Genomic DNA, 21,953 nt, shown 5'->3' with positions numbered 1-21,953 from the left:
CCATAGCCCTGGGCACCCATGATCACAGGGCCAAGTTGACACTCCTGCATGGGGCTTTTTACTTTCAAAAAAAGACAAGCCAGGAGAGGCATGGTGTCAGTAGCTCTGACCCTAGCTTTCAAGATCTTAGACCAGGCATAGGCAAACTCCGGCCCTCCAGATGTTTGGGACTACAATTCCCATCATCCCCGACCACTGGTCCTGTGAGCTAGGGATGATGGGAATTGTAGTCCCAAACATCTGGAGGGCTGGAGTTTGCCTATGCCTGCCTTAGACTCATAAGACAATGTTGGTGGCATCTTGGATGAGCTCTCACAGGAAACAGGGTGCCAGTATTTCCCTGGGAAATTGCAAGAAAAAGGTCAACTGGTTCTGCTCAGCCAGGTGTACTACGTTTTGAGACTTTCCAGTCGCTGAGCTTGCCTCAAGGGGACACGGCTTCGTGCAGAATATTTGCACTTTGTCAGTCACAACGAAAAGCAGATTAAGAGGGTGGGAAACTGCTTTTAACCCATGACCATGTACAATGTGCTCCCAGCCTGGCAGATTACATCTGCCCTGTAGCTCTAAGGCTTCAGCTCTGCAGTCACTTGCTGTGGTCTAATCCCACCCTAGTTAGTAGGACTTTTCTGGGGTAAGTGGCTTGAGGATTGCGGCCTTAAGAGAGTCAAAGATTTACTTTTACAGAGATCAGAGCAGCAAATCTGTCTAGACAAGCAATTTACAGTGCAGTAAATCTTTTTGCTTAAGTGAACCATTGATCTCCAGTGTTGTAAACACTCTTAATATCATGACTGGCAGGACAGACAGGGCCCTACTGTTCTCAAAAGACCACCCGCAAGAGAAAGAATTTGATGTGCCGTTTGCCTGAAATACTTTATTGTGGTGTCGCAGCAAAGCCTGAAGGAACTTCTGGGGCGATCTAGGGCAGATTGGGCCTTGGAGCTGGAATGGCGGCATGTATTTTCAGGATACATGCCTTTTCCGAAAGTAGCTGCTTAGAAAAATTCAGCTGGGTTTCTGTGCCAAATGCAACTGCAAAAGCAATGACAAGATAATGAAATACACTGAGACGTTTTCTCACACTTGTCTAAAATCCTCCCATCGCTTGACCTTGTTGAAATGATAAAGCCAGGAATCTGTCTATTACAGCTCTCTGAGCTATTGAAAATGACACTGGGGTTATTAATCTACTGTTTCATGCAACAGCTATTCTAAGATAAGTCAGCTATTGCTGGAAAATATTTTTATTTTTCACCTTTGTAAGGTAAAGGTAAAGGGACCCCTGACCATTAGGTCCAGTCGTGACCGACTCTGGGGTTGCGGTGCTCATCTCACTTTATTGGCCGAGGGAGCCGGCGTACAGCTTCCGGGTCATGTGGCCAGCATGACTAAGCCGCTTCTGGTGAACCAGAGCAGCGCACGGAAATGTCGTTTACCTTCCCCCTGGAGCGGTACTTATTTATCTACTTGCACTTTGACGTGCTTTCGAACTGCTAGGTGGGCAGGAGCAGGGAGTGAGCAACGGGAGCTCACCCTGTCATGGGGATTTGAACCGCTGACCTTCTGATCGGCAAGTCCTAGGCTCTGTGGTTTAACCCACAGCGCCACCCGCGTCCCTTTGTATTCCACCTTTATTCTAACGAGCTCAGGGTTTTGCACATTGTTCTCCAATCACATCAGGTTAGGCTGGGAGACAGGTACACCAAGTGAATTATATGAGTTTGTGAAGATTTGAATTCAGATTCTTCCAGTCTCCATTCAATATTTTAACCGCTACATTACACTGCGTTTATATCAGGAGTTCTCTCCTTCCCATGAGAAGTGCTTGCCGCAAATGTCAATAAGGAAGTAAAAACAGGTTGGAATTTACCTTAGCATGGCCTACTCAGTTTCAGAAGATCACAGAGTAACATGGCACACACACACAAAACCCCATTTTTAAAACCGCAGTGTGGGGTAATGGTTAGAGTACTGGACTAGGATCTCTGAGGCTAGGATTCACATCTCCACTCAGCTATGCAGCCACCTCGGTGCCCTTATGCCAGCCACAGTCTCTCTGTCTAAACTACTTTTATAGAGTTGTTTTGAGGATAAATGGAGAAGTGGGTTAGAACCAGCTTTTTGGAAGAAAGAGGGGATATAAATTGAATAAATAAATAAATTCTTATGTTTTTCACTTGCTGAGGTGAGCACTCTTGGGTTTCCTGCTCTGGAAAGCAAAGATTCTTGAGCCATGGAGCAGCTCTTCCTTCAAGGAAATTACCGGTATTTCTCTTGTGGCAAAATCAGCCATTGGCCCATTTTTCCTCATGACCAGTTCCACATGCTGAGAGTCCATAAAGAATTCAGCATCTTGCTCTTCGAAACACACAACATACAACAAAAGCCACGTTTATAGTCCCACGATAATTCAAACAACTGCTGACCACTTTGTGGTAAAGTAACCACATGAACACTACACTATTTTGATTACACTTCAAAAAATATATATCCCACCCTTCCTTCCAGTTACTCAGGGTTATTCATCCTCTCATTTTATCCACAGAACAACCCTATGAGAGGGTTCCATGTAATTTCACCACAGTTCTGATCAGGGAGAGGAGCAATGAGAATAGGAATCACTATGACATTAATTTTCCAATAAGGGGAGGGTGGCGGCAGAAATATTATTTGTGAAGAAATATGTAGCTGATGACAAGCTCAGGATACAAAAATGCAATTAAAATCGCATCTAATCTGATCCTGAAGAACAGTATTTTGCCTTCTTCCTTTCCCCAAACCCTGTGAATTCATTTCAGCCTTTACACAGCTCAATCTGCCTGGGATGGTTTACACCAGAAATATATATTGCCTCTGTAGTGATCTACTTATTCGCAAATGACCTGCATGAACAGGCATTATGAGACCACCAGCAGCAGCAAGCACACAGACAGGCTGCATTAATCTCAAGGCAACATCAATCGAGAACCTAAACCAGCATTTAATTGAATTCCAGACAGGTTATCTGAGGGTGCTTCCAGACCGGGGTGGTGGTGGTTAAATGTGGAATCAGTGCTGCTCATTGTGGCGTGTAGATGACTCCATAAAAGAGCCCAGTCATGCAGCTATTTTCTGAGTCTTGATCAGTCTGTTTTGTCTTCTTGTCTGTTGTCTTCTTGTCTGTTGTCTTGTCCTATCTCTTGCTGCCATGCTGCTCTCCTGCAGCCATTTTGTATTCTCTTAATGTAATTTTTGCTGTCTGCTGGCTCTCAGCCAGCAGCACATGAGTTCGGTCTCCATAGGAAATAAACTCAGTTTCTTTGTGTAACTACCAAGTAAAGTCTGCCTTTCAGGGATCGTATCGTGAACTGAAATAAAGTGAGTAAACTTTTTGTTACTTTACTCAGAAAGACTTTTGTGTCTTTATTCTTTAAAGAAGGATTAAAGGGGACACCAGGAAATGATCTTAACTAAGAGATTCAAAGGAATCTGCAAACTAGCTTCCAGCTAGTTTTTGCTTTGCTACATCACTTCACTAGCGTGAGTGAAGGAAGGATAATTCCTACTGTCCTTAACATTCCCACACATTTGAGGGATTGCCCAGAGACTGAAATTGCAATAAACACGCCAGCAGCTAGAAGGACCTTTTACAAACTGTGCCTGGTTTCACAGCTATAGCCATTCCAGACCCTCCAAGTCTCCCTATTTTCCAGGGGCAGTCTTGGATTTACAGAAACTGTCCTGGTTTCTGATTTGATCCCAGAATGCCCCACTTTTCTGTAAAGTTAAAGGGACCCCTGACTGTTAAGTCCAGTCGTGGACGACTCTGGGGTTGTGGCGCTCATCTCACTTTATTGGCCGAGGGAGCCGGTGGACAGCTTCCAGGTCATGTGGCCAGCATGACTAAGCCGCTTCTGGTGAACCAGAGCAGTGCATGGAAATGCCATTTACCTTCCCGCTGGAGCAGTACCTATTTATCCACTTGCACTTTGACGTGCTTTCGAACTGCTAGGTTGGCAGGAGCTCACCCTGTGGCGGGGATTCGAACCACTGACCTTCTGATCGGCAAGCCCTAGGCTCTGTGGTTTAGACCACAGTGCCACCCGCTATTTTCATTGGAGAAATGTTGGAGGGGATGTCTCTGTTTTCATTGGAGAAATGTTGGACGGCATGCATTCCTTGCCACAGTAGTTCGTGCGCTGGTTACTTCAAGACCAGATTACTGCAATGCGCTCTATGTGGGGCTTCCATCATGCTTGATCCAGAAGCTAGGTTGGCAGGAGCTCACCCCGTCGCAGGGATTCGAACCGCTGACCTTCTGATCAGCAAGCCCTAGGCTCTGTGGTTTAGACCACAGTGCCACCCGCTATTTTCATTGGAGAAATGTTGGAGGTGATGTCTCTGTTTTCATTGGAAAAAAGTTGGAGGGCATGCATTCCTTGCCACAGTAGTTCATGCGCTGGTTACTTCAAGACCAGATTACTGCAATGCGCTCTATGTGGGGCTTCCATCATGCTTGATCCAGAAGCTGCAGTTAGTGTGAAAATGCTGGAGCACAACTGCTGACAGGAGTGAAGCTTTGTTAGCATATAACACTGAGAACACCTGTGCTCAGAGATCTTCGTTGGTTGCCAGTTTGCTACTGGGCCAAGTTCAAGGTGTTGCTATTTGCGTATAAAGCCCTTGAGACCAGTTTACCTATGAGATCACCTTACTCCACAGATGCCTGTTTGACTGCTTCAGCCAGTGGAATTACAGGTGCCACATAATACCGGTTCTGCATTTGTAGGAACTCAATCGTTTAGTGTGAATTTCAAAGGGCGATTGTGTTTCCATTCATATCTTGGTTTAAAAATGCAAACAAAAATTAAATTTCTTCCCCATCCATAGGTGGAAGAGATAGCAGCCTTAATAGATCAATAATCTTCTGAGTGCTGTGCAGGTTTCAAGTTACACCTGGGGATGTTGGAATGAAGGAACACAATATTTTTCCACAACGTAAGCAGTTCTGCAGATCTGTCTCCAGGCTTAAGCAAAACACACATGCTCTTTGTGGTACAGAAGAGCATGATGAAACATTAATGGAAAGCATGCTTGTTTTTCCTAACAAATAAACATTGGTTGCATAAAAGAGATAACCTATTCTCTCTGTCTGCCATCCTGATCCGAAACACATTTAGGTTTTTTTTTAAAAAAATATTTTATTAAGGGTTTTCTTGTTTACAGTGTAAGTGTAATGCCTCGTATTTCCCCCCCCCCCATGTAACATTTTTACAAATCCGTTTCATTTGTTGAGGCATTAGGGGGAGAAGGAAAAAAAAAGGGGGTGGAGGGAGGGGAGATGGATGGGGGTGGGGTCGGGTAGCGGTGTTTCTATTATGCTTAATGTATGTAGAGTTTGGTGTCAGCATGCTTGTGTTGTTCACTTGTGTTCCTTTGGTGGTGAGAGAGGTTGGGGTTGGCCTAGGGTGTGATTGTTTGCTTGTGATTGGCTGTGGTGATCTTTGTTTTCGTGTGTGAGTGAGGTGGGTGGGTGTTTTGGATCAGGTTAGCCATATTGATTTGTATGCTGTTGGTGGATTATTGTCATTGTCCTGTTGGGCTGTGTATGTGATAAAGGGGAGCCATACCGGGGTGAAGGTGTCTTCTTCTGTTTGTCCCCGTGTCAGTTTCAGTTTATTAGTTAATTTTTCTAGTAGGGCTGTTTCCCATACTATTTGGTACCATTGGTCCATGCTTACTCCTGACAGGTCTCTCCAGTGTCTGGTTATGGTGTTTCTGACTGCTGAAAGTAGGTGGGTTATGAGTTCTTTGTGGTGCGAAACACATTTAGTTGACTGCTGCTGCTGCTGCTGCTGCTGCTGCATCCCATTTCTCTTGAATGGCCTGACAAGTAACTTGTCATGAACCCACTAGAGGGCAATATTGTTTTATGTTACTAGTTCCAAGCATGCAACTTCCACCCACCGGCCTCTCGCTCCCTTTCTTCTGTGGCCTCCTTCTTGCAACTATAGAGGAGACGATGAGCATGTGAGGGCTTATACAACAAAAGCTTCCCCCAGCCACCCACATGCAAAAACAGTTTCCAAAATATAGAAATGGGGGAAAGATAAGGTAGATCTCCCTGAGAGTTCGTTCTCTATATGGTGGGAATTTGAGTGCAGAACTACATCAAAAGTGGACAGCCCACATACCGTCCAACATTTCTCCAATGAAAATAGGGACATCCTATTCTATTATTATTATTATTATTATTATTATTATTATTATTATTATTATTATTATTATTATTCTACCCTACTTGACTGGGTTTCCCCAGCCATTCTGGGCAGGTTCCAGCATATATAAAAACATCATAAAACATTAAACATTAAAAAAAACCTTCCCTATACAAGGCTGCCTTCAGATGCCTTCTAAAGGTTGTAAAGTTACTTATCTCCTTGGCTCAGGGGGTCACATAACTCCAAACCCTTCAACCTTTCTCCGATGAAAATAGGGACATCCTAAGGAAAAGTGGGACATTCCAGGATCATATCTGAAACTGGGATGACGTCTGTAAATCTGGTACTGTCCCTGGAAAATAGGGACACTTGGAGGGTCTGAGTCCAGAGAGGTGAAATTGAGGAGAGGAATGCTGAGCCTAGTATGTTTACAATGCAATTCTATGCATGCATGCATACTCAGAAGTAAGTCTATTGAGCTCAGGCAAGAAATTGGGTGTAGGATTGCTGTACTTGTAAACTCTCACTCTCTCTGTGTGTGTGACGCTCACACCCAAAGCAGGAAGCACATTGCAGTGCTAAGCCTGGGAGTTTATTGTGCAGGTTTCAGCTGGGGCACCATCGCTACCTGAAGATGCACAACAAATGCAGGGCAAAACACATGCACAACAGAACATTGGTGGCCGAAAAAAGTCTTCAGCGGGTACCTACGGGACATATACTAAATGGAAACAAAGCCGTATGCCACCCTGAAACTTCTGCAGTCACGAACAGTATTCAAAGTGTGATTGTGTATAAATGGCTTGATACCATCATGAACACAAACAGTCATAACAAAAAAAAAATCCTTCCAGTAGCACCTTAAAGACCAACTAAGTTAGTTCTTGGTATGAGCTTTCGTGTGCATGCACACTTCTTCAGATACACTGAAACAGAAGTTGCCAGATCCTTCTATATAGTGAGAAGGTGGGGAGGGGTATTACTCAGAAGGGTGGTGGGAATGGGTGATTGGCAGATAGCTGTGATGAGCCTGTTGACGGCTCTTAACGACTGCAATAGGTCTTACAGGAAAAAGCAAGGGGTGAGAAGGTGAAAAATGGCTTTGTCATGTATAATGAGATAAGAATCCAATGTCTTTGTTCAGACCAGGTCTCTCCATGGTTTTAAGTTTGGTAATAAGCTGCAATTCAGCAGCTTCTCTTTCCAGTCTATTTCTGAAATTCCTTTGTAGTAAAACAGCTACTTTGAGATCTTGTATAGAATGTCCTGGGATCTGGCAACTTCTGTTTCAGTAGGATCTGGCAACTTCTGTTTCAGTGTATCTGAAGAAGTGTGCATGCACATGAAAGCTCATACCAAGAACTAACTTAGTTGGTCTTTAAGGTGCTACTGGAAGGAATTTTTTTTGTTTTGACTATGGCAGACCAACACGGCTACCTATCTGTAACAAACAGTCATGAATGCATATTAAAAATAATGTACGAAGGGGACTTGACAGTGCCCTAGTTTTATGCTGGTCTGGAGTCATTGATGTGCCCCACTCCGCTAGGGACAAGATACATGTGAAATCATGTATCTCGGCCCAGTATACCTGAAGGAGCGTCTCCACCCCCATCGTTCTGCCCGGACGCTGAGATCCAGCACCGAGGGCCTTCTGGCGGTTCCCTCATTGCGAGAAGCAAAGCTACAGGGAACCAGGCAGAGGGCCTTTTCGGTAGTGGCGCCCGCCCTGTGGAACGCCCTCCCATCAGATGTCAAAGAGATAAATAATTACCTGACATTCAGAAGACATCTTAAGGCAGCCCTGTTCAGGGAAGTCTTTAATGTATGATATTTTAGTGTTTTTTGGTTTCTATGGAAGCCGCCCAGAGTGGCTGGGGAAACCCAGCCAGATGGGCGGGGTACAAGTAATAAATTATTATTATTATTATTATTATTATTATTATTATTATTATTATTATTATCAGACATGCACACACATTGCTGGATGGGAAGACACAGCACAATTCTCCTGCCTGTTCCAGTAGTGAGGCTGCGCATATCTAGCATTTTTTATTTTATTTTTTAGAAGCTCATATGCTGCCAGTCTGCTCGGAAAGGGACTGGAGGAGGGGGCGACTTTAGTCCAATAGCCTCCCCCTTCCCCTCCTGCCAGTTGCTTGGTGGGGTTTCAGCTTTCTTTAGCAAGGTACCTGCACACCCCTGCAATTGCTCTGCGCTTCCTCTGTTGGATTACAGCCATGAAGTCCCCCCCCCCCGCTTGCTTCTCACATTACAATAGTCAATCAGCGATGGATTTGTTGCCTAAGCTTTGGTTGACAATGTTGTGATCCTTCAGTTTAAAAAAAGGGGAGGGGGAAATACCAAAGAGCTATCGAATGGCAATGAGCTGTGGATAATTCTCGCTGGAGCTGCATTTCATCCTATGACCTATTAAAAAATAATCCACCTACTTACTTTGGACCTGGCTTCCTCTGTGATTGTTGTTTTAAAAAACAGGCAACCTCCCATTAACCTCCCATTGCATGTGCATTACGTACTGTAATTTGTTAGGACTTAACTTTTAAGATGGGATAATGTTTTTACATTTTATCATGATGGCCTTGAGGGAAAGGTTACAACTCATTCTCTCTCTCTCTCTCTCTCTCTCTCTCTCTCTCTCTCTCTCTCTCTCACCCACACACACACACACATACACACCCCTTCATATTTATCCTGACATATATAATTAAACGTAGATAGAATCAGAGCAGCAGATTCCTATATTATTTCCAAGCTGTCCCTCCGAAAGTCCTTTTTATTGTGCGTTCCTGAGAATGTGTGCTCATGATGGTATCAGGGCAGAAATCCCACTTTCAATACTATTGACACTTGCAGAGGTTTCGTGGTAAGTATCCTCCTTCATTTCCAATCCATGCAAGTCCTGTAGCTTCCTGCTGAATCCCAATAACTTTTCAGGGGTTTCTTTGTCCTGTTTGGTTGTACTATAGCACAAGAGTGTTCCTCCCTCTGACAGCAACAATGCAGTAACACTGGGGCAAAATATAACAACTAAATAAAGCAGAACGATGTGTGGCCAGTCCAGTATTGATCCACCGCTAATTCACTATTGTGGTGTCAATGAGGTGCTGCAGAATACAACTGCACAAAAACACCACTCACCCAAGCAAGTGAGTGATTGTTTCTATTAATTCACACCAAAATGACACCACAACACCCACCCAAATGCAAAGTAGGATCTACAGTCATTCTTCAGATGAGAAGGAAGAAAAGCTGGGCTTGAGCAACCTCAGGTGGTTGCCAGTGGCACCATTTAGGCAGAAGCCAAGGCCTCACTTGGCTTAATGTTCAGCAAGGCACCCAGATACAGCAATGCTGGCATACCGCATTTTGAAGTCAGTGCAATAATATAGACAGATTTAGCTTTGATGAGGCCCTAAGCTGCTGAAGGTAATGGGGCCCTTTATATGTCCCGCTGTCCTTTGTCAGCAACAAATTGTCACTGTTTTTCGTGTTGAATATATGCTATGTGGTAATTTATGGACCTAACAGGTATCTAAAGCCATTTGCCCATATTGCCAGGCAACCAGTCCATGCAGAATGTAGGCACCCTATATATAGAAACGAGAAAACCAGTAATATTTTAGGGAGCCGGCAAGGCCCATTACTTACATCATAGGAGCCTACGCAACACAAAACACTGTTGCCGTATGTAGGTTTTAATTTATTTGTTTTTTTATCTTATATTTTGGAAATGTACATCCAGTTTTTTTCCCTTTAAATTTTTTTGGGGGGACCCCAAGCGAGTGGGGCCCTAAGCTATAGCTATAAATCCGGCACCAAATATAGCTATATAGCTATAAATCCGGCACCGAATATAGATTGACATGTAAACCAGGGGGGTGATTACCCAACTGCACCACTGGTTCTCATAGGGGAAATGCGCTCCACAAGTCGAATAACCCCACCCAACCAGCAAAGTTCACATGCCATGCCGCAATCACAACATGGATTCTGATACACACACACACACTCTGAGCCAGTGAGGCAAACCCTGTCATGCAAGCAGAAGTCATTGGGCAGGGCTTCCACTGATGGGACTCATTAGCTGAATCCCACCCATGGAAAGAACTCGCAAGCACTACGAGTGAGATGGGCAGCCCTTGCTGTGGGGAGGCCATTTTCGGTGACAGCTCCAGGAGTCCAGCGCATCCCCATGGCTCAAACAGTGCATGATACTGCCCCGCTCTCATCTCCCCGTGTCTCCCTCTCTGTCTCTCTCAGTCATTCTTCCAGCAAGCTATCGCAAATCACGTACTGGCTGCGGAATCATCGCCTAGACTGAAGCAGTTTTGAAACCCGACGGAGAGAGGACTGGTGCAGAGTGCAGAATGCGGATCATGTGCCTGCCATATGGAGATGCTGCGTGAGCGCTGCCAGGTCGACATGATTATTCCCCATTAAAAGAATATTATTCAACATTTTACTGACATCCTCCGTGGTTGCCTCAAAACAGTTAGCTCGCAACCCAGATGCGGGTGGACGGCACCGTTTACGGAGTGAAGCAATTCTGGGAAGCAAGGTGATTATCATCAGGCCTGGAGGCCACCCTGCTTGTGTCAGGGGATTGGCTTTCTGTAATGGGAGAGAAAGACAAATTGGCATCTGCTGTGCGTTGCTGGGGTGGCTCAGGCTAGTTTGCTGCCCGAGGTAGAGTGTAATTTATGGGACCCCCAGCATCTCGTCTTATGCAGTGTGCGTGCGTGTGTGCTTTGGGGAGTGCTACCTCAAGAGTTTCTTTTCTCTGATCCATGCAGAAGTACAGTTAGGTAGCTTCAGATTCTGGCCTTACTGCTCTTCCAGGAGCCCCAAGCTTTAGGCAGCAATGTGTACAGTGGTACCTCTGGTTACGAACTTAATTCGTTCCAGAGGTCCGTTCTTAACCTGAAACCATTCTTAACCTGAGGCACCACTCAGGAAGGACAGATCCTGAAGCTGAGGCTCCAATACTTTGGCCACCTCATGAGAAGAGAAGACTCCCTGGAAAAGACCCTGATGTTGGGAAAGATTGAGGGCACAAGGAGAAGGGGACGGCAGAGGACAAGATGGTTGGACAGTGTTCTTGAAGCTATGAACATGAATTTGACTGCAGGAGGCAGTGGAAGACAGGAGGGCCTGGTGTTCTCTGGTCCATGGAGTCACAAAGAATCATACACGACTAAACAACAACAACCACTCAGGGCCATCTTAAGCGTATCTGGCGCCGTGGTGCGAAGATCCTGCCGGTGGCCTCCCCGCTTTCCCAGAGTTGCCGACCTTTTTTAGGGAGGACGGCGCTGCCGGTGGGGCTGGAGGAGGTGGACAGCGGCTGGAGAGCAGCTCCTCTGGCAGGAAAGAGGCAGAGGCTGGACGCGGCAGCTCCCGGCTTAGCTGGCCGCTTTGTGCTGTGGTGGCCACAGCAGGTGGAGGCTCCAGGCGTGGCACTGCTTTGGCGTGGCATGGCGGAGGCAGGCGAAGGTGGTGAGCTGATGCCGGCAGGTGCCGCGTCCAGCCTCTGCCTCTTCCCTGGCGCCCTCCAGAACTTGGCGCCCTGGCACCCTGTGCCACTAGCCTCTATGGGTAAGACGTCCCTGGTACCACTTTAGCTAATGGGGCCTCCCACTGCCGCCGTGCGATTTCTGTTCTCATCCTGAGGTCAAGTTCTTAACCCGAGGTACTACTTCCGGGTTAGTGGAGTCTGTAACCTGAGCTGTTTGTAACCTGAGGTACCACTGTACTTCCAAACGTGCCACACCAGCACACCTGCAATTGGGACAGTCCTGCTCATCGTGCAAGGACCTGGACCTCTGCCCTGAAGTCCTACCCTCGTGGCACCTCCACCTTCACGCAAGCAAGTGGAGTGAAGGGGCTTTCATTCCATTTGTTTTTATGGAGCGAGCAGAAAGAGACGGCAGTGAAATGGGCAGCTGACCCTACAGCTTAGAGACAACCTTCTTCCAAGGGTCAGGTGGAGAATGAGTTAAAATTGGAGCTCCCCAAATCCTGCTTTTTTTTGCCACCTTCCTTTCTGGCACAGACCTGACTACATTGGGCTGGTCCTGGTACACTAGCATGGAAGGTACATGTTGGTGTATTCTTTTTGATGTGATTTATGAGCACGGGGAGCTTTCAGGAAGAAAGCAATCTCTTCTCCACCCCCAGTATAATAAACATATGAAGATGCTTAAGGGCTGCCCTGTGAACAGTTAATCCCAGGCTCCAAGGCGCTTCTTTGGGCTGGATGTGTCATTAAGGCTCCTTCTTTGCCAAGGCTGTTGTCACTTCCTTGGAAATGAAATAGGAGGCTCTGCCCGCCCATTTGGAAAAGATCATATCGTGGATTTGGGAGCCAGTGATTACAAGCGATAGGTTTAAAATGCCTTCAGAAGTCTCCCATCACCAGGGTCTGAATGACTTCCTTTAGAGCGAAATAAAATAAAAGAGGGGTGTTAATTAATGCCTGCAGCTGTCTTATATCACCAGGAACAAAGCCAGGCTAGCAACTGTGCAGTAGCACGGAGAGGTGCGCTTAACGGCAAGGGCTTCACATCTGCCGTCATCCAGAGCCAGGCAGCCGAGAGTTAAATTGTCAGGGGCGCAGCATCTTCTTCACACCCGAGATGTGCCACAGTTCACCATTTCTACGGTTCCTCCTCGTTGCAGGCCAAGTTCCCCCCAAGGGGGAGGCAGCGCACAGCTGTAGGCAATTAGTGCTTGCTCCAAAGTGTCCCCAAACCATGCCTGCTGTTCTACTTCAAAGACGGCCCTGGAAAGCTGCAGCTTTGGGGAAGCTCGGCTATTCCTGTAAATGCTTCTGAAGCTGGAGGGAGGAGGGAAGGGGAGGGCGCCTCATGCTTTAACTACAGCTGCAGTTTTGTGCGTGCTCATGCGGGACCCAGCGGGACTGAGGCCGCTTCCAGAGAACCTGTTTTATTGAGCGTTCATCCTGATTTGTTTGTACTAAGCTGGCAGGGAGATTTTAAGGCGTCTCCTTGTTTACTGAGCATTCATTCTCCTTCATTTGTGGGAAGTTATACGATACCATCTCAAGCAATTATTACGCAACACTTTTCGCCGCGTTGCCCATCATATTTCAATCTTCTTTTTTATGGGGGGGGGGGGGCGTAAGGGGGGGGGGAGAAAGGTTTGTGATGCAAAAGCACCAAATCCACTTTTGTTGTGCAATCTGAATTGGCTGGTGTGCCAATAGGGACAGTGTGGAAGCTGTTGTACTTCTGTTCGCACTGTTCACATCTATGAAATCAGTCTGACTAAAATTGCCCCTAATATAAAATCCTCTGGTGCTCATTTTCACAGGGATGTGGTTCGTCACCTCTCTACGATGTGAAAGATTGATGTACATGCCAGCAGCAGGCAGAGGGTGGGGGTGGGGCAGGGGGCAAGTAGTAGGAATAAAGTCAGTTCCAAGCTGCACCAATCAGGATGCCCCTGAAGATATTGTCCATCAATCTGGTGTGATGGGTCCTGAGATTAAGGAGTGGGTTTTGGAGTGCAAGCCATTGGACGGCATTTTGAATCAGGATGGTGAACTGCACTGCCAAGAACATCACCTAGTTTGGTGTGCTGGTTCCAAACTGCACCAATTTGGATACTGTTAAGTTGTGGGTGAACATATCAGACGACACAGCGATACTTCAAACAGCTCTTCTTTGTTCAGAGGCCAGAACAGAACTGAACTGAAGGGCTCAGTCAGCCTGCTTATATAGAGCTCCAGTACCATGTTACTGTAACAACTTTCTAAAACTATCCAATCACTGAACGTCACTTTCGATCCTTCATTTGCATAACTATTTACAGTTTCCATCCAATCACTGAACATCACTTTCGATCCTTCATTTGCATAACTATCTACAGTATCCCCCTGCTGGCCCAGGGTGAGAACTTCAGTACATAACAGATACATCTGAAGATACCACTATTCCAAATTGGTGTGATAGCTTCCAAGATCAAGGAGCAGGTTTTGGCCTATGTTTGAAAACAGATGGACGCCATTTTAAAGCAAGATGGTGGACCATCTTTTAAAGCAAGATGGTGGACCAAACCATTCCAAACTGCAACAACTTGAAAGCCTCTGAATATATTGTTGACCAGTTTAGCATGACAGTTCCATATTGGGCTGATTTGGATGCTACTGAAGATATCATTGCCCATTTTGCCACAACACTTCCTGAAATTGAGGAGTGGTTTCTGGTTTTATTTGAAAACAATTGGACATGATTGTGAAGAAAGGTGGCCGACCAAACTATTCCAAACTGCACTGACTTGGATGCCTCAGATTATACTGTCATTCCAATTCGGTGTGATGGTTCCTGAATTCAAGGAGTACGTTTTGGTCTATGTTTGGATACTGTTAGGTGCCATTTTGAAGCAATATGGTAGACCACACCATTCCAAATTCCGAAGATAATGTGCACAATTTAGCACAACAGTTTCTGAGATGGAGCAGCAGGTTTTAGTTTATGACTCGATACCACTGGCTGCCATTTTGAATTAAGGTGGCCAGCTGAACCTTTCAAAACTGTAATGATTTTAACAAAAAAATGGCATGGATCCAGGCAAATTCCAAACCAAATCAGGCTAACTTGGGTGGATATGAGGTTCAACCAACTTGGGTCTGGACCACCTCAGATCTCCGGTTGGGTTAGGCCAGCTAGGGCAATGCTGAGCTGTCAGGGGTGGAGCACTGGGCAGCAAGGAGACACAAGCAGCCTCCCCAGAAGGCAGCCTACAGAAGTTTGCAAGAGGGCTTTTAAACAGACCCACACCACACTTTGACAGGGTGCCTGTCCTCATTAGCAGAACACATTCACATGGAATCAAACTGAGCAGAACTGAACCCCCGCTGACGCATAAGTTGCAGGGATCTGCCTTACCAGCACATTACTTGAAAAAAAACCAAATTACACTATCCATTTGTACATCTCAATATTTTTTGGTTTCTTAGAATTACTGGGCAAAGCCCACTTTTAGTTAGTCCACTACATTACATATTTTTGGAAAGTTGATAGCAATATTAACATTTTAGGCCATGGCTAGGAAGGTTTTTCTGGAAGCTGAATATTGGAAGAGAAGAAGCTCGATCAAAGCAGCCTATGTGGTTTGGAAGAGTTGGGAAGGCTGCAGGTTTTCTGCCCAACGTGCTATAGCTGACTTGAAAAGGATGAAATGGTGTTTTAAAGCTGTCCCCATGACTCATTCATCTATTTTTAAAGCACATACAAGGCTTTACTGAAGGTTATGTGCATCCACATAAGAAAACCCCACATGTAACTGGATGTTTCTTTGACCTACTCTTCAGTACCAAAAGTATACACAGATGTTTTTAAAACTGAAAGGTAGCTTGGCAGCATGAACCATCATCTACAAGCATTCCTGTTCTGTGTGTAGTTGGGTTCCTGTGTGAATATAGTTATTGCTATTGTGATTAAAAATATGCCCTGTATCTCAAGACAGTTCAATGGTTACCCTGATTGACAGGCATTTTAGGATGCTATTGCTCAACAGAACCAGATGGAATGGACACTAATTATCCATTGTGATAACTGGGTTTTACATGGAATTCTGTTCAGGAGCTGAGTTGTTTCAGGTGCAGTGGAGGGCTGGTGTGTAGACAAGATTTAGCAATAGTTCTCAGATCAAGCTAGGTCTTAGTAGCATACTGTCATGGGGCCTTGTATCTGGCATCAAGAGAACTTATTGAATGGACTCATGTGACTGCTGCCTCTGGTAACCAAGAGTGTATGGTTCTGTCTAACACTTTCTGGGAGCCATGAGTTAGAGAGGGCTGTTATGTTCATGCTCTGCTTGCAGGCTTTCCATGGACATCTGGTTGGCCTCTGTTAAAAGCAGGATGCTGGCTAGATAGACCTTTGGTCTAAACCAGGGGTCCTCAAACTTTTTAAACAGGGGTCCAGTTCACTGTCCCTCAGACACTGTTGGGAGCCGGACTAAAGAGGTGCCAGAAACATGCTCTTTTTCATATATATTTTTATATATAAAAAAACCTTGTTTCAAAATAATAGCCAGAACAGAAACACAGCAGGCGCTACCAGTAATAATATAAGTTACCTATACCTCACCTTTATACTTCATTTCTTCTGGGTTATTTTTGATGCTGTTGTTTCTCATGCATATGACTTTCCCTGCATTGAAGTTTATTTTCAAAGTTTGGGAAGTTTGGGTGGAGAGCTTTATTTTAAAGATTAACCCACCACTATTTACATGGAGATTCTCTTGTACAATAAACTGTTGTGATTCAGACTTCTCTTCTTGCTAATTCTATTTGCATATGTTGCCTGTGTTTTTGGTGCTTCCCTAACTTTTAAGGTTGCCAAGGCCGCCACATGGGACCCGCAAGCATGTTAAGGGGGCAACTGGTTGGCGAGGCGCTGCTGGTGGGCATGGAGCCGGCCTGAGGGGACGGGAGGAGGGTAAGGGCTGGCATGGAAGGGGTTCCTTCGCTGCCATCCTGCCCCCCAGCAGCTTAAAGGGGCAGTGCACCTTTATCAAGCAGTTGGCACCGGCAGTAAAAGGTAAAGGGACCCCTGACCATTAGGTCCAGTCGTGGCTGACTCTGGGGTTGCGGCGCTCATCTTGCTTTATTGGCCGAGGGAGCCGGCGTACAGCTAGCATGTGGCCAGCATGACTAAGCCACTTCTGGCGAACCAGAGCAGCTCAGGGAAACACTGTTTACCTTCCCACTGGAGCGGTACCTATTTATCTACTTGCACTTTGATGTGCTATCGAACTGCTAGGTTGGCAGAAGCTGGGACCGAGCAATGGGAGCTCACCCCATTGTGGGGATTCGAACCGCCAACCTTCTGATTGGCAAGTCCTAGGCTCTGTGGTTTAACCCACAGCGCCACCCACATCCCATGGCGCCGGCGGTAACAACCACGTTACCAGGGCTTTGTTACACCCACTGTCAGAGCTGCCTCAGGTCCCAGCTCACAGAGGACCAACGCCAGTCCATTGTTATATAAAATAGTCTTTATTGAAGTTCAGTTTCTCTTTTACAGCCACGGCGCGCAGCTCTACGTCTTAAACCCTAGACCGCCGAAGCTCCGTCTGAGTCTCCTCCCCCCAGACACCAGTTTAAGACCCTAGCCTTGCTCCAACTCTTCCTCTGCTCCCTCCCCCTCTGGGTCCGCTTGTCCGCCGAGGTCCTGCCCTTCCTAGACTCTTCTGACGCTGAGTCCCCTGAGTCTTCCCCCTCCCTCCGGCGAGCTTTAGGACCCGGTTCCCAATCCGGGTTTTCTGCTGTCCCGCACGCCTGTACATTTGAACTTGGCGTGCGCGCCCAGCCTGCCACCTTCCTTCTGACCGTTATACTGCTCCTGTCGCTGCTTCCCTCTTCGGGGATGCCAGCTGGGTCTGACTCCTCCTCCCTGCTTGCCGGAGGAGACGCTGACTCTGACCTATGGGGCTCTTCCCCCCCACTACGCTCTGGTGGGGAAGCTGGTCCTGATTTCCAGCTACTGCTTTGGGAGTCTCCGCTGGCCCCCTGCTTCTGGTGTGTCCCCCCTGGGACCCCCCTTGCCCTGGCCATCGGCACCCCCTTCTGGGAATCTTCTGATTCACTGGAGAGGCTTATGGAATCTCTCGGGTCACTGTCATTCTGCCCTCCGCTGCCCTCAGATTCTTCCCCTTCGCTCTCCATTTCCTCTCTCCCCTGCGCCTCTGCTCCTGAGCCCCTGACATCCATCCCCCCCTCGAAGCCCCCCTTCCCCCCTCCCCTTCTTCGGGTGTGGGTTCCGGGTGCTCCAGTGCTGTGGAGGTGAGTGCGGGGTACAGTTCTTCCCCCCTGGTGTGCAGCTCGCCAGCTGGATCCGGCCTGTCCGTGATGGGTTCGTCGACGTCGCTCTCCTCTGCTTCTATGTCTCTGCAGCTGTGCTCGAACCCAGGATCCTCCCCCAACACGTCCATGTCCGTCTGTCCCCCTGTTGCCTCGGGCGATGCTGCGTGTAAGGGCCCCCTCAGCAGTTCCCTGCTCCACCCCACCTCCGGTTGATTGTCCCACCAATAAGAGCGGTCTGTGGCAAATCCCGAGAGTGATCCCTCCGGGGATCGTGTGTCTGGCGCCGGCTCCTCATCTGATGAGAACCCCTGGAACGTGCTGGCTGAGAGTGTGGGTGTGAAGAGCCAGTCGTCGAAATAATCTTCCGGCATAGGTCTGTGTGGGAATAGTGCATGGAACTCGTCTTTGAGGTAGTGCTCCTCCAAGGCATAGTCCGGTACCCACCTGTTGGCGCTGGCCGGGGTACCTTCCTCGGCGAGAAGATATTCAACTCCCTCTTCCCCCCATCTCGAGTCTAAAATCTCCATGACCTCGTTGAGTGGTGCCGCCCTCGGTGACCCCTCCCCTGTTGGTGATTTGCTGAGTGGGTCTGGTGCGGCCCTTGGGGTCTGAAACCTGTGGGGTTCCTTGTAGGGTGTGAGCACCGACCTATGAAAGACCGGGTGCATTCTGGAACCCTCCAGGAGTGTCAACCGGAAGGCCATTGGATTGATCTGTGCCTCGACTTGGTAGCCAGAATGGGCTAAAGGGGAGAAGGCAGCACCCGCGGGGTTACTGGAACCCTTACCCACCCCGGAGAGGCCATGGGAGGTGGTATCCATTGATTTTATGACCGATTTACCCAAGTCCAGGGGGAAAACAGCAGTCATGGTGGTAGTTGACTTGATGACCAAAATGTGCCATTTTATTGCTTGCTCGCATGCAGTGACGGCAGAGGAAACAGCTAGGCTGTTTGTAGATCACGTCTTCAGGTTGCATGGCGCCCCCTTGAGGGTTTTGTCCGACAGAGGGAGGCAATTTACTTCCAGATTCTGGAGGAAGCTCATGAGCCTGCTGGACGTCGAGGTGAGCTTCTCGACGGCCAGACACCCGGAGACCAACGGACAAGCAGAAAGAGCTAATAGCATACTTCAACAGTACCTACGCTGCTACGTCAACGAAAGGGAGAACGATTGGGTGGAAAAACTAGCGCTGGCCGAATTTGCATACAATAACGCTGAACATGTGTCCACGGGGATGAGTCCGTTCATGGCGAATTACGGGTGTCACCCCAGGGCCTTCCCAGGGGAGGGGGAGGGGAGGTGGAGTGTGCCGGCGGCCGAACAATTTGTGGAAGAAATGGAAGCTTTACACCAACAACTTAAGGTTAACCTGGAGAGGGCTAAGGAAGCGTACAAGAGGCAGGCAGACAAGCACCGCAGAGAAGGGGAGACAATAAGGGTTGGGGACAAGGTGTGGTTGTCAACCCAAGGGCTACCGTTCAAAGGGGGTTGTAAGAAATCACGGCCAAGGCGACTGGGACCCTTCGAGGTAACACAACAGGTGAATCCTGTGACCTTTAGACTCAAATTGCCCACCAACATGAAACTGCACCCGGTGTTCCACAGGTCCTTACTCTCACCATACCGGGAAGGGAGGGAATTTCTGGGGCGAGAAAGAGAAATCCCCATGCATCCACGAGTGGAGGAAAGGGAACTTAGTGGTCACGCTGCGGAAATTCTCGATTCAAGGTGGAGAGGGAGACGGGTGGAATATTTGGTGGCTTGGGAGCGGGAACCAGAGTCGGAGAACACTTGGGTTCCTGCAGAAGAGATCAGGGATGAGTATCTGCAGGAGGAGTTTCATGGCACGTTCCCAAGGAAGCCTAAACCACTAGGGAGGTTCTGGGAGGAGCAATTTGGGACCACGGATGAGGAAGAAGAGTTTGTGGGATGGCCCGCCTCCGAAGAAGAGGAAGGGGGGGTATCCGAGGGAGAGGAATCCGACTGGGGAGATTGGGCAGCGGAAAGAGACAGCAGCAGGTGGAAAGCAGTGTTTGAATCATCTGAGGAAGGGGATAGCTCCTTTGTGGGGTTCCCCGCATCACCGTCCAAGGAACGGACGGGGGAGGGGGAGGGCCCTGGGAGGGAGGTGGATGTCAGGGAACTGCCATCAGAGCCAAGAGGAGAGATAAGGCTCCCCAATGATGCAGGGGAGGGAACAAGCAAGGAGAGAGAGAGAGCTTCCGCTGGGGAAGGAAATCAAGGTGACACCAGGAAGAAAGGGGAGGCTGAGAGTACTGCGGAGGGAAGGCTCCGAGACTCTTCCAGTGAGATCAGTGGGGAGAGCACAGGACCTCCGCTTGGCACGCCTACGCTGCGCAGAAAGCTTCCGCGCAGAGAATCTAGGAGGAGACTTGGAGTCAAGGAAATTTTATGTTGGAAGAAATTTAGGAAACGCCCACTGATGGATTCTGCCAGTGACTGAGACAGTCGCGTTGTAAGGGCTGTCCAGCCAGGGAGAGGTTTAGCTATACAACCACCTTGGAGCAGTTTGTGGTTTACGCACAAGCAACCCCAATTCCCATTATAGCGGGTTAAGTTTTTGAGGGCTTATTTCTTGTCCTGTGATACAAATCCTTCTGATTCCATGGCCAAAGCTTTTAGGGGAGCATTTGCAACCGCATGGCACCATTTTTGAGTAAATTGCCAAAAGTCAGATTTCTGCTGAAATTGTGACCCCGGGGCTTAGAGATGTTTTCAAAAAAATATTTTCCGCCGGTTAAGTTAAGAATTGCCAAAAGTCAGATTTTTGCTGAAATTGAGACCCCGGAGCTTAGGGATTTTTTGAAAAAAATATTTTCCGCCGGTTAAGTTATTGAGGGCTGATTTCTTGTCCTGTGATAAAAAGCCTTCTGTTTTCATTGCCAAAGCTTTAAGTGGAGCAGTTTCAAGCTTTTGGCACGATTTTTGAGTCAATTGCCAAAAGTCAGATTTTTGGTGAAATTGTGACCCCGGGGCTTAGGGATTTTTTCAAAAAAATATTTTCAGCAGGTTAAGTTTTCGAGGGCTGATTTCTTGTCCTGTGATAAAAAGCCTTCTGTTTCCATCGCCAAAACTTTCAGCGGAGCATTTGCAAGCTTCTGGCACCATTTTTGAGTGAATTGCCAAAAGTCAGATTTTTGCTGAAATTGTGACCCCGGGGCTTAGGGATTTTGTCAAAAAAATATTTTCCGGCGGTTAAGTTGTTTCGACGGCCAAAACTTTCAGGGGAGCATTTGCAAGCTTCTGGCACCATTTTTGAGTGAATTGCCAAAAGTCAGATTTTTGCTGAAATTCTGACCCCGGGCCTTAGGGATTTTTTCAAAAAAATATTTTCCACCGGTTAAGTTGTTGAGGGCTGATTTCTTGTCTTGTGATAAAAAGCCTTCTGTTTCGACGGCCAAAACTTTCAGGGGAGCATTTGCAAGCTTCTGGCACCATTTTGGAGTGAATTGCAAAAAGTCAGATTTTTGCTGAAATTGTGACCCCGGGGTTTAGGGATTTTTTCAAAAAAATATTTTCCGACAGTTAAGTTGTCGAGGGCTGATTTCTTGTCTTGTGATTAAAAGCCTTCTGTTTCCAACGCCAAAACTTTCAGGGGAGCATTTGCAAGCTTCTGGCACCATTTTTGAGTGAATTGCCAAAAGTCAGATTTTTGCTGAAATTTTGACCCCGGGGCTTAGGGATTTTTTCAAAAATATATTTTCCGCCGGTTAAGTTGTTGAGGGCTGATTTCTTGTCCTGTGATAAAAAGCCTTCTGTTTCCATCGCCAAAACTTTGAGGGGAGCATTTGCAAGCTTCTGGTACCATTTTTGAGTGAATTGCCAAAAGTCAGATTTTTGCTGAAATTCTGACCCCGGGGCTTAGGGATT

The sequence above is a fragment of the Podarcis muralis genome, chromosome 11 (genome assembly GCF_964188315.1).
Source record: "Podarcis muralis chromosome 11, rPodMur119.hap1.1, whole genome shotgun sequence".
Taxonomy (NCBI): domain Eukaryota; kingdom Metazoa; phylum Chordata; class Lepidosauria; order Squamata; family Lacertidae; genus Podarcis; species Podarcis muralis.
The sequence above is the reverse complement of the archived record's forward strand: the minus strand, read 5'-3'. Positions refer to the sequence as shown.